Source organism: Cherax quadricarinatus, chromosome 29 (genome assembly GCF_038502225.1).
Source record: "Cherax quadricarinatus isolate ZL_2023a chromosome 29, ASM3850222v1, whole genome shotgun sequence".
NCBI lineage: Eukaryota > Metazoa > Arthropoda > Malacostraca > Decapoda > Parastacidae > Cherax > Cherax quadricarinatus.
Genome location: NC_091320.1, coordinates 10341090 through 10352406, shown reverse-complemented (window position 1 = coordinate 10352406; position 11317 = coordinate 10341090).

Here is an 11317-nt window from a genome sequence, read left to right as displayed (position 1 = left end):
TGCAAAGTTTGGCCCACTTAAACATCAAAGTGCTCCACAGCTAGCACCAGAGCGAGGGCTTTTTTTTTCAGTTGTAGAGTAGGCCCTCTGGTGCTGCAGGTACTTGGCCGAGAAGAATGCCACAGGCTGCGACCCACAGTCCTCGGCTCTCAAAAGTACTGTCCCAACCCCAGACTCACAAGCTTCAACCTGTAATGAAAAAGGTTTGGAAAAGTCTGGAGACAGAAAAATGGGTGTAGTGCAAAGTAATGTTTTTCTTTTGTAAAAGCATTTTGACATTCTGGGGTCCAATTAAGGGGAACTTTGTGACTGGTAAGTGAGGTGAGAGGGGCTACATTATCTGAGAAATTTAACAGAATCATCTATAAGATCCTACCATACCTAGGAAACATTGAAGGGATTTCCTATCATGAGGTACTGGATAATTTTTAATGGCAAGAGCTGTAGCAGATTTAGGGGCAACTTTGCCACTTTCTACTTCATGGCCCCAAAAAGTCACAGTAGCCTGGCCAAAGGAAGACTTAGACAAATTTAACAGTTAAGTGGAAACTTTGGAAGGTCTCAAAGAGAGCTGTAAGTCTAAACGTGTTGATCCTAAGTATCAGACACAATAATAATGTCGTCTAGGTAAGCTGCCTTGCCTTCAAGTCCTGATGAATAAGTTTCTGGAATGAAGAGGGAGAGTTTTTCATTCCGAGGGGGGTAACTGTATATTGATAATGATCTGGAATTACGATGGCAGAGATTTCCTTCACCTTATCTGTCAAAGGTACCTGATAATAACCTTTAAAGAGGTCTAACTTGGACACAAAAGTAGCCTTACCCACAAAGTCAATTACATCATCCAGACGTGGCAGAGGGTAAGCATCTGCAATTGTGACCTCGTTCACCTTACGATAGTCTGTACATATTCGAAAACCTCCATCAGCTTTTTTAACAAGGATGCACAGTGAAGCCCACGGACTACACGACTCCTCTACTAACCCATGCTCTAACAGAAATTCTACCTCCTGCTAAAGTAGCCTCTGTTTTTCAGGATTAGCTCTATATTACACAACCCAGGGCAACATGGGTTTAGAACAGGTCACTACTGTCTGTCTCAACTATTGGATCACTACGACAAGGTCCTAGATGCACTAGAAGACAAAAAGAATGCAGATGTAATATATATAGACTTTGCAAAAGTCTTCGACATGTGTGACCATGGCGTAATAAGGCACAAAATGCGTGCTAAAGGAATAACATGAAAAGTTGGTTGATGGATCTATAATTTCCTCACTAACAGAACACAGAGAGTAGTAGTCAACAGAGTAAAGTCCAAGGCAGTTACGGTGAAAAGCTCTGTTCCACAAGGCACAGTACTCTCTCCCATCTTGTTCCTCATCCTCATATCTGACATAGACAAGGATGTCTGGTGCTAGGGAGGATAGAAGTAAGACAGGGAAACATGCACCAACAGGGAATACAGTCACAGAAACCCAAGGCAAACGGAAACCAAGCCTGTGCACATACTATGCACTCGGTATCTGCTGGCATGGGAAATCTGGAAAAACAGATGGGACGTGCAACTATGACCACCCTAGGAAATGCCATGCCCATATGACAACAGGAAAATGCAAACTCCCTTCCTGTAAGCTTTTTCACCCTGAACTGTGTACCTCTTCAGTACAGGAAAGACTGTGCTATAACTTAAATTGCCAGGCATACCATCTAAAGGGGACAAAAAGATACAAAACATCCAGGCCATGGGAAAACCTGGGTAGCCACAGCCACTCAAGAGGGAGAGGTTTTTTAGTGCCAGGAAGGAAAAAAAACTGGCAGGAAATGGCAGAAATCGTACACCAAATCCAGTCATTCCTGGAGTGGAACCACAGTCGATGGCCTCCACTCCAAACCAACAGATACAGATACTAATGCCGGAAAAAAAATCCCCCCCCAGTACCAACAATACCACCAGTCCGATAACATTCTTCTTTGCAAATATACAGGGTCTAAAGCCAGCAACAAACAACAAAATACCTTTCATCCGTGGACTGCTTGCAGAGGCAAAGGCAATGTTCGCGGCTTTCACTGAGACCCACATAAAGGATCACTTGGACAACGAAATATGGATCCCAGGTTACAACCTATACAGATGTGACAGAGTGAACAGGAAAAAGGGGGGGGGGGTTGGCCTGTACATTGCAGAGTCACTTGTTTGCACAGAACTGCTAAATGCCTCAAATGATGTAGTGGAAGTTTTAGCAGTAAAGGTCGAGAACCAAAACCTAGTCATTGTGATAGTCTACAAGCCTCCGGATGCAACATCCCAGCAATTCCAGGAACAGCTGTTAAAAATTGACCACTGTCTGGAAAACCTTCCAGCTCCTGCACCCAACATCTTGCTCCTGGGGGATTTCAACTTAAGGCACCTAAAATGGAGGAATATAGCAAATAATATTGTTGCAGTAATAACACCAGGAGGCAGCTCTGATGAAAACTCACACTCACGCGAGCTTTTAAATCTCTGCACAAAATTTAATTTAAACCAGCAAATAATAGAGCCTACTAGACTGGAGAATACACTAGACCTCATCTTCACTAACAATGATGATCTGATAAGAAATATCACCATATCAAAAACAATATACTCAGATCACAACATAATTGAGGTTCAGTCATGTATGCGCGGAGCCCCAGACCGACATAAGGAGATTAGTCACGAGGGAGCATTCACCAAATTCAACTTCAATAACAAAAACATAAAGTGGGACCAAGTAAACCAAGTCCTAACCGATATAAGCTGGGAAGATATACTAAGCAACACAGACCCCAACTTATGCCTAGAACAGATTAACTCGGTAGCACTCGATGTATGCACAAGGCTTATTCCTCTAAGAAAAAGGAGGAGTAGATGTAAAACAGAAAGAGACAGGCGCTCCCTTTACAGGCGACGGAAAAGAATAACAGAGCGGCTAAAAGAGGTCAATATATCTGAAATGCGTAGGGAGACACTGGTCAGAGAAATAGCAAGCATCGAACTTAAGCTAAAAGAATCCTTTAGGAGTCAGGAATCGCGGGAAGAACTAAAAGCCATAAATGAAATCGAAAGAAACCCAAAGTATTTCTTCTCCTATGCCAAATCAAAATCGAGAACAACGTCCAGTATTGGGCCCCTACTTAAACAAGATGGGTCCTACACAGATGACAACAAGGAAATGAGTGAGCTACTCAAGTCCCAATATGACTCAGTTTTTAGCAAGCCGCTAACCAGACTGAGAGTCGAAGATCAAAATGAATTTTTTATGAGAGAGCCACAAAATTTGATTAACACAAGCCTATCCGATGTTATCCTGACGCCAAATGACTTCGAACAGGCGATAAATGACATGCCCATGCACTCTGCCCCAGGGCCAGACTCATGGAACTCTGTGTTCATCAAGAACTGCAAGAAGCCCCTATCACGAGCCTTTTCCATCCTATGGAGAGGGAGCATGGACACGGGGGTCGTCCCACAGTTACTAAAAACAACAGACATAGCCCCACTCCACAAAGGGGGCAGTAAAGCAACAGCAAAGAACTACAGACCAATAGCACTAACATCCCATATCATAAAAATCTTTGAAAGGGTCCTAAGAAGCAAGATCACCACACATCTAGAAACCCATCAGTTACACAACCCAGGGCAACATGGGTTTAGAACAGGTCGCTCCTGTCTGTCTCAACTATTGGACCACTACGACAAGGTCCTAAATGCACTAGAAGACAAAAAGAATGCAGATGTAATATATACAGACTTTGCAAAAGCCTTCGACAAGTGTGACCATGGCGTAATAGCGCACAAAATGCGTGCTAAAGGAATAACAGGAAAAGTTGGTCGATGGATCTATAATTTCCTCACTAACAGAACACAGAGAGTAGTCGTCAACAGAGTAAAGTCCGAGGCAGCTACGGTGAAAAGCTCTGTTCCACAAGGCACAGTACTCGCTCCCATCTTGTTCCTCATCCTTATATCCGACATAGACAAGGATGTCAGCCACAGCACCGTGTCTTCCTTTGCAGATGACACCCGAATCTGCATGACAGTGTCTTCCATTGCAGACACTGCAAAGCTCCAGGCAGACATCAACCAAATCTTTCAGTGGGCTGCAGAAAACAATATGAAGTTCAACGATGAGAAATTTCAATTACTCAGATATGGTAAACATGAGGAAATTAAATCTTCATCAGAGTACAAAACAAATTCTGGCCACAAAATAGAGCGAAACACCAACGTCAAAGACCTGGGAGTGATCATGTCGGAGGATCTCACCTTCAAGGACCATAACATTGTATCAATCGCATCTGCTAGAAAAATGACAGGATGGATAATGAGAACCTTCAAAACTAGGGAGGCCAAGCCCATGATGACACTCTTCAGGTCACTTGTTCTATCTAGGCTGGAATATTGCTGCACACTAACAGCACCTTTCAAGGCAGGTGAAATTGCCGACCTAGAAAATGTACAGAGAACTTTCACGGCGCGCATAACGGAGATAAAACACCTCAATTATTGGGAGCGCTTGAGGTTCCTAAACCTGTATTCCCTGGAACGCAGGAGGGAGAGATATATGATTATATACACCTGGAAAATCCTAGAGGGACTAGTACCGAACTTGCACACGAAAATCACCCACTACGAAAGCAAAAGACTTGGCAGACGATGCACCATCCCCCCAATGAAAAGCAGGGGTGTCACTAGCACGTTAAGAGACCATACAATAAGTGTCAGGGGCCCGAGACTGTTCAACTGCCTCCCAGCACACATAAGGGGGATTACCAACACACCCCTGGCAGTCTTCAAGCTGGCACTGGACAAGCACCTAAAGTCAGTTCCGGATCAGCCGGGCTGTGGCTCGTATGTTGGTTTGCGTGCAGCCAGCAGCAACAGCCTGGTTGATCAGGCTCTGATCCACCAGGAGGCCTGGTCTCAGACCGGGCCGCGGGGGCGTTGACCCCCGGAACTCTCTCCAGGTAAACTCCAGGTAAACAGCACCGTGTCTTCCTTTGCAGATGACACCCGAATCTGCATGACAGTGTCTTCTATTGCAGACACTGCAGGTGGACATCAACCAAATCTTTCAGTGGGCTGCAGAAAACAATATGAAGTTCAACGATGAGAAATTTCAATTACTCAGATATGGTAAACACGAGGAAATTAAATCTTCATCAGAGTACAAAACAAATTCTGGCCACAAAATAGAGCGAAACACCAACATCAAAGACCTGGGAGTGATCATGTTGGAGGATCTCACCTTCAAGGACCATAACATTGTATCAATCGTATCTGCTAGAAAAATGATAGGATGGATAATGAGAACCTTCAAAACTAGGGATGCTGTGGAAAATTGCATTTATCTGAATGTATCATTATGTACATAACAGTAAATGAATAAAGATAATTATTATTTATCAGTTAGACAAGTAGGAATTTGGGACACCTAGGTCGCAAAAAATGTCCCCCTTCAATACCTACCACTGTCATGTCCACAAGTTGCTCTGGACCTATTAATTATAAATGAAATATACATCACCAGGAATGCTGGTAAATATATAAATTTGTGGACTGTATATTAAATTAAAAAATTATTATATATGTATGCACACATTTATATAACAGAAGGAGAATATCTTAATCATAACACTCACCAATTTGACTGGAGATTAATGTGTCATGTACAGGACCCCCCTTTTGCCTACATTTATGAAAAATTACTGGGCAGAATTTAAACATAAATTAGACAGTGGAAATATAAACACAAATGCAGTATAATGTGATCCTTTATTGACTACGTTTCGCCCACACAGTGGGCTTTTTCAAGTCACACACAGAACTACCTGGGGTGGAAGGAATGCGAGTATTTATAGTCCGGTTCAGAATGCTGAGGTCAGGTGAAGAATGCTGCATCTGATGATGTACCGAGTGGGGTTATAGAGTCTAAAAACTTGGGTAGCTTGGAAAGGAGATTGGATAAGTTTGTGAGCAGACCTTCTACAGTGTTCTTATGTGGGATAGCGATGAAGAAGTTTCTTGGCAAGTGGTTCAGCTATGTTATAGAAGCCACTATTCTGGTTGAAGTTGTCGGATATAGAAATAAGTGATGATTCCAGGATTCTTCGGTATTGAGTGTTGTCTTCTGTGGCGATAAGTCTTGAGTTTCTGTAGTTTATCAAGTGGTTGTGTGAATTACGGTGTTGTACGCAGGCATTCCTTGTGTCGTCAGACCTGCTTGCGTATTGGTGTTCTGAAATACGTGTTTGGAGGTCCCTTGATGTTTCGCCCACGTATAACTTGTTGCAGTCATTACAAGGGATTATGTATACCCCTGCAGAGGATGGAGGCTTGTCCTGTCTACTACTGGTGATGTCCTTGATGGTCGTGGTTGTGGAGGTAGATACTTGGAATGATGTTTTGGCAAAGATGTTGGAAACATGTTTGGCAATGGAGTTGGTGGGAAGGACTATGTATCTCTTCTCGGCAGTGTCTTCTCTGGGTGTGTTGAAGATGTTTAATGCTCGCCGTCTGCAGTCTCTGATGAAGTGACGAGGATAGTGGAGTTTAGAAAATATTTGTTCAATTATAGTGCATTCTTCCTCAAGGAACTCGTTGCTGCAGATTCTGAGTGCACGCAGGAAGAAGCCTATAATTACACCACGTTTGGTTTTGGTGTCGTGGTGAGAGTAGAAGTGGAGAAGATCGTTTTGGTTGGTGGGTTTTTGATAGACTTTAAAACGAAGTTCGTGGTCAGCTTTGCAGAACATCAAGGAAAGGAAGAGTGTTGTCGACTTCTTCTTCAAGTGTGAACTGGATTGAAGGCTCGACCTGGTTGAGCTTGTCTTGGAGAGCTTGAACGTTGAAGTGTTTAGGAGTTATGAGGAGAATGTCGTCAACATAACGGAGCTGAACCACTTGCCAAGAAACTTCTTCATCGCTATCCCACATAAGAACACTGTAGAAGGTCTGCTCACAAACTTATCCAATCTCCTTTCCAAGCTACCCAAGTTTTTAGACTCTATAACCTCACTCGGTACATCATCAGATGCAGCATTCTTCACCTGATCTCAGCATTCTGAACCGGATTATAAATACTCGCGTTCCTTCCACCCCAGGTAGTTCTGTGTGTGACTTGAAAAAGCCCACTGTGTGGGCGAAACATAGTCAATAAAGGATCACATTATACTGCATTTGTGTTTATATTTCCATTGTGTCGGTATTTTATACCATTTATTTCCATAAATTAGACAGCTTATCTGAGGTTCCTGGAGTTGTCCTGTCCTGTCGCCTGATACTCAAATTATGCAGGAATGCACATCCAACAATTTTGCCTCCTATTTGAGAGGTGTCAGCCCAAATTTAACCTCTATAGCACGAAAAATTCTTCCCATTACTAATGTCTGTTACTCTCAATTCAAACAAAAACGGCAACTCTCCTCCCCAGCCGCAGGTTTCCCATTTTCGATAACATACTTCTTTTAAAAATACAATATAGGGTATCTACCTATAAATTACCGTATTTCCGGAAAAAAAAAACAGTATTTTCCACAGATGTCAAGCCCATGATGACACTCTTCAGGTTGCTTGTTCTGTCTAGGCTGGAATATTGCTGCACACTAACAGCACCTTTCAAGGCAGGTGAAATTGCTGACCTAGAAAATGTACAGAGAACCTTCACGGCACGCATAACGGAGATAAAACACCTCAATTACTGGGAGCGCTTGAGGTTCCTGAACCTGTATTCCCTGGAATGCAGGCGGGAGAGATACATGATTATATACACCTGGAAAATCATAAGAGGGACTAGTACCGAACTTGCACACGAAAATCACTCACTATGAAAGCAAAAGACTTGGCAGACGATGCAACACCCCCCCCAATGAAAAGCAGGGGTGTCACTAGCACGTTAAGAGACCATACAATAAGTGTCAGGGGCCCGAGACTGTTCAACTGCCTCCCAGCATACATAAGGGGGATTACCAACAGACCCCTGGCAGTCTTCAAACTGGCACTGGACAAGCACCTAAAGTCGGTACCTGACCAGCTGGGCTGTGGCTCGTACGTTGGTTTGTGTGTAGCCAGCAGTAACAGCCTGGCAGATCAGGCTCTGATCCACCAGGAGGCCTGGTCACAGACCGGGCCGTGGGGACGTTGACTCCCAGAACTCTCTCCAGGTAATAGGGGGAGAGCTTAATAGGTTTAGAGTTTCCCACATCTACGTCATGATATCCCAATGTACATTTTTTTCAGAACATTCGAAAAGCTATCAGGGTAAGATTGTAGAAGTGCAGTTAAGCTTGTGACTTGAGTCTTAGATAGCCCTACCATTAAAGGGCTAGAGTCCTTGACTTGGACAGAATTTTGAAGCTTGGCATTAATTTCAGAAATAGAGTGCAAAGAGTAAGGATCATCTTCAGAGGCAGAGGACAAAGTCATTACTGGGATTCAATTTGATTAATGTGGTAAGTTTTAGTTTTTGAAGTCTTGTCAAGGGGAGACACCACATAATTTACATCAGATAATTTACTTAACATTTACATAGGTCCTGTAAATCTAGCTTTTAAGGTGTGGCCAGGTATAAGTTCCTGTACCAACACCCTGTCTCCTGGATGGAAGGAGCAAAACTGTGAGTTTCTGTCATACCTCTGTTTCATCTTGTTTTGAGCTGCCTTTAAGTTAGCCTTGGCTAACTGACATGCCATCTGCAACCTTGAAGAAGGGTTGTAGAGTGTTGAACAAACATCTCCCATCCATCCTTCCTTGAGCACGTGCAGAGGACCTCATACATTGTGCCCAAAGATCAGCTCAAACTGACTATTCCCAGTAGATTCCTGCACAGTTTCCCTTATTGAAAACAGCAGTAAAATGCGTACAAAAAGTTCTCATCATGTTTTTTAACGTCTGAAGGAATCTTTCCAAGGCACCTTGGGACTGAGGATGATAGGCAGTGAATAAATTGTGAATTATCCCTGGCCTAGTCAATGCTTCCCTAAATGCTTTTGCAGTGCAGTTAGTACCTTGATCACTGAATAGATTTAGGAATGCCAAAGCAAGAGATGAACTTTGTTAAAGCTTTAACCCTTTGACTGTTTCCGACGTATAAATACGTCTTACGAGCCAATGTTTCTGATGTATTTATACTCACAAATTCTAGCGGCTTCAAATCAAGCGCCAAAGGCCTGGTAGGCCTACACGAGAGAGAATGGGTCTCAGTGGTCGGTGTGCACCCTGTGAAAAAAATCTGGGACCCAGCGGTGCATTGTGGGAACGCCATGTTGTCAGTCCATTTTCACCATGCCTCTCGGTAAGAAGTTCCTCACTCCTCGGCGGATTGGAGGTCTTTTGTTCCCAAGTGATAGCTCTAACAGCGATGAAAATGTCAGTGACAGTGAATTCCAGGGTTTTGAAGTGAGTGTTACCGGAAAAAGTGCCCAAGATAACGAAATTAGTGATGAAAACCCAGATGACCCACAACCTTCCACCTCTGATGCTGTGCCGGCTTGTTCACGTTCACGTTCGCCTGTACCAGGACGAAAGAGGAAATTATTTGGTCGTGTACAACACCCAGATGATAGCGGTGATAGTGATAGTGATTTCAAGGTCATTGAAAGCAGTTCTAGTGACAGCCCCTCAAGGAAGGTTCCTTGATGTTGGTGAGGGGCTCTTGATTTAGGGAATTGGATCTGTGCTCCAGTTCCCCGAATTAAGCCTGAATGCCTTCCACATATCCCCCCCCCAGGCGCTGTATAATCCTCCGGGTTTAGCGCTTCCCCCTTGATTATAATAATAATAATAATCTAGTGACAGCGAGAGTGAATATTCCCCAGTGAAGTGGCAGTATGTACGACGTAGCATGCGGTCTGGTAGTGTTTCATATGTTGTTCCAAGGGGAAGGAGAAACTCTGGGAGCACATCCCATGGCCCTACACCACGACCTGATAGTGAAGATGACGATATTGTAACGATGGGTATGAATGATGAGAGTGAGGGAGGAGGCAGTGGTGGTGATAGTGAGGGTGGCACAGCCCATGTGGCACCATCACCGGGCCACGCTACTACCCACGCGGCTGACTCAGCACAACAAAACCAGCCTCACCCTACCCCACACTCCCACAACCTGCACCACCACAACCTGCACAACCACAACCTGCACAACCACAACCACGGTACAATATCCAGACCCCACCAGCAGACCGCATCTGGGATTGGCAGGACGGTGACGAGTTTGTTCCCAGTCCCTATGACTTTGATGAAACACAAAGTGGAATAAAGCCATCTTGTCCACTTGGGAACAATGCCAGTGAACTGGACTGCTTTGAGTTATTCTTCGATGAACCCCTGATGGACATCATTGTCAGGGAAACAAACACATACTGTGGTTACACCATGGCAAATGCAATTCTCTCACCAAAATCACAGCTACACAAGTGGAAGGAGACAACTGTGGCAGAGATGTACCTGTTTTTTGCCACAATAATGCTTATGCCACATGTGTATAAGCACACTGTCACCACATACTGGGCAACAGAACGCCTGATTTCAACTCCAGGTTTTAGTGACATTATAGGTGTCAATCGTTTCCTGATACTGTTACGTATGTTACACTTTTCAGACAAAACCAGGCCTGACAGAAGCGACAGGTTATATAAGATAAGAAATGTGTTTATGTACCTGAAACAAAAGTGCTGCATGTATTTTTATCCCTTCAGGAAGCTTGTTATTGATGAGTCCTTGATTTTATTCAAAGGAAGACTCTCATTCAAGCAATATATACCAAGCAAGAGGAAACGCTTTGGTATAAAGCTATTTGTACTGTGTGACTGCAGAAGTGGTCTAGTTTTGGATATTATTGTGTACACTGGCAGTAATACTTTGAGAGATACCATGAAGTTATTGGGTATCTATGGTGATGTGGTTCGAACAATGATGGAACCATATCTTGGTAAGGGGCATATGTTATTTACTGATAACTGGTACACAAGCCCCTTACTCAGTGATTTCTTGCGAGTGAACTTGACAGACGTGTGTGGCACAGTGCGTGGTAATCGCAAACATATGCCAAGGTTCGATGCTGGCACTCGCAGAGGTGAGGTGCAAGCCTTTGCTGCCAATGACATCATGGCATTTCGGTGGCATGACAAACGTGATGTCACATTGTTGATATCAGTTCACAGAAACGAAATGGTACCCAGTGGCAGGGACAACAGAGACCAATGAACCCATTCTAAAGCCTGCAGCTGTCATGGACTACAACCTCAATATGCGCTTAGTGGACAAATGTGACATGCAGATTGGGTTTGCAGA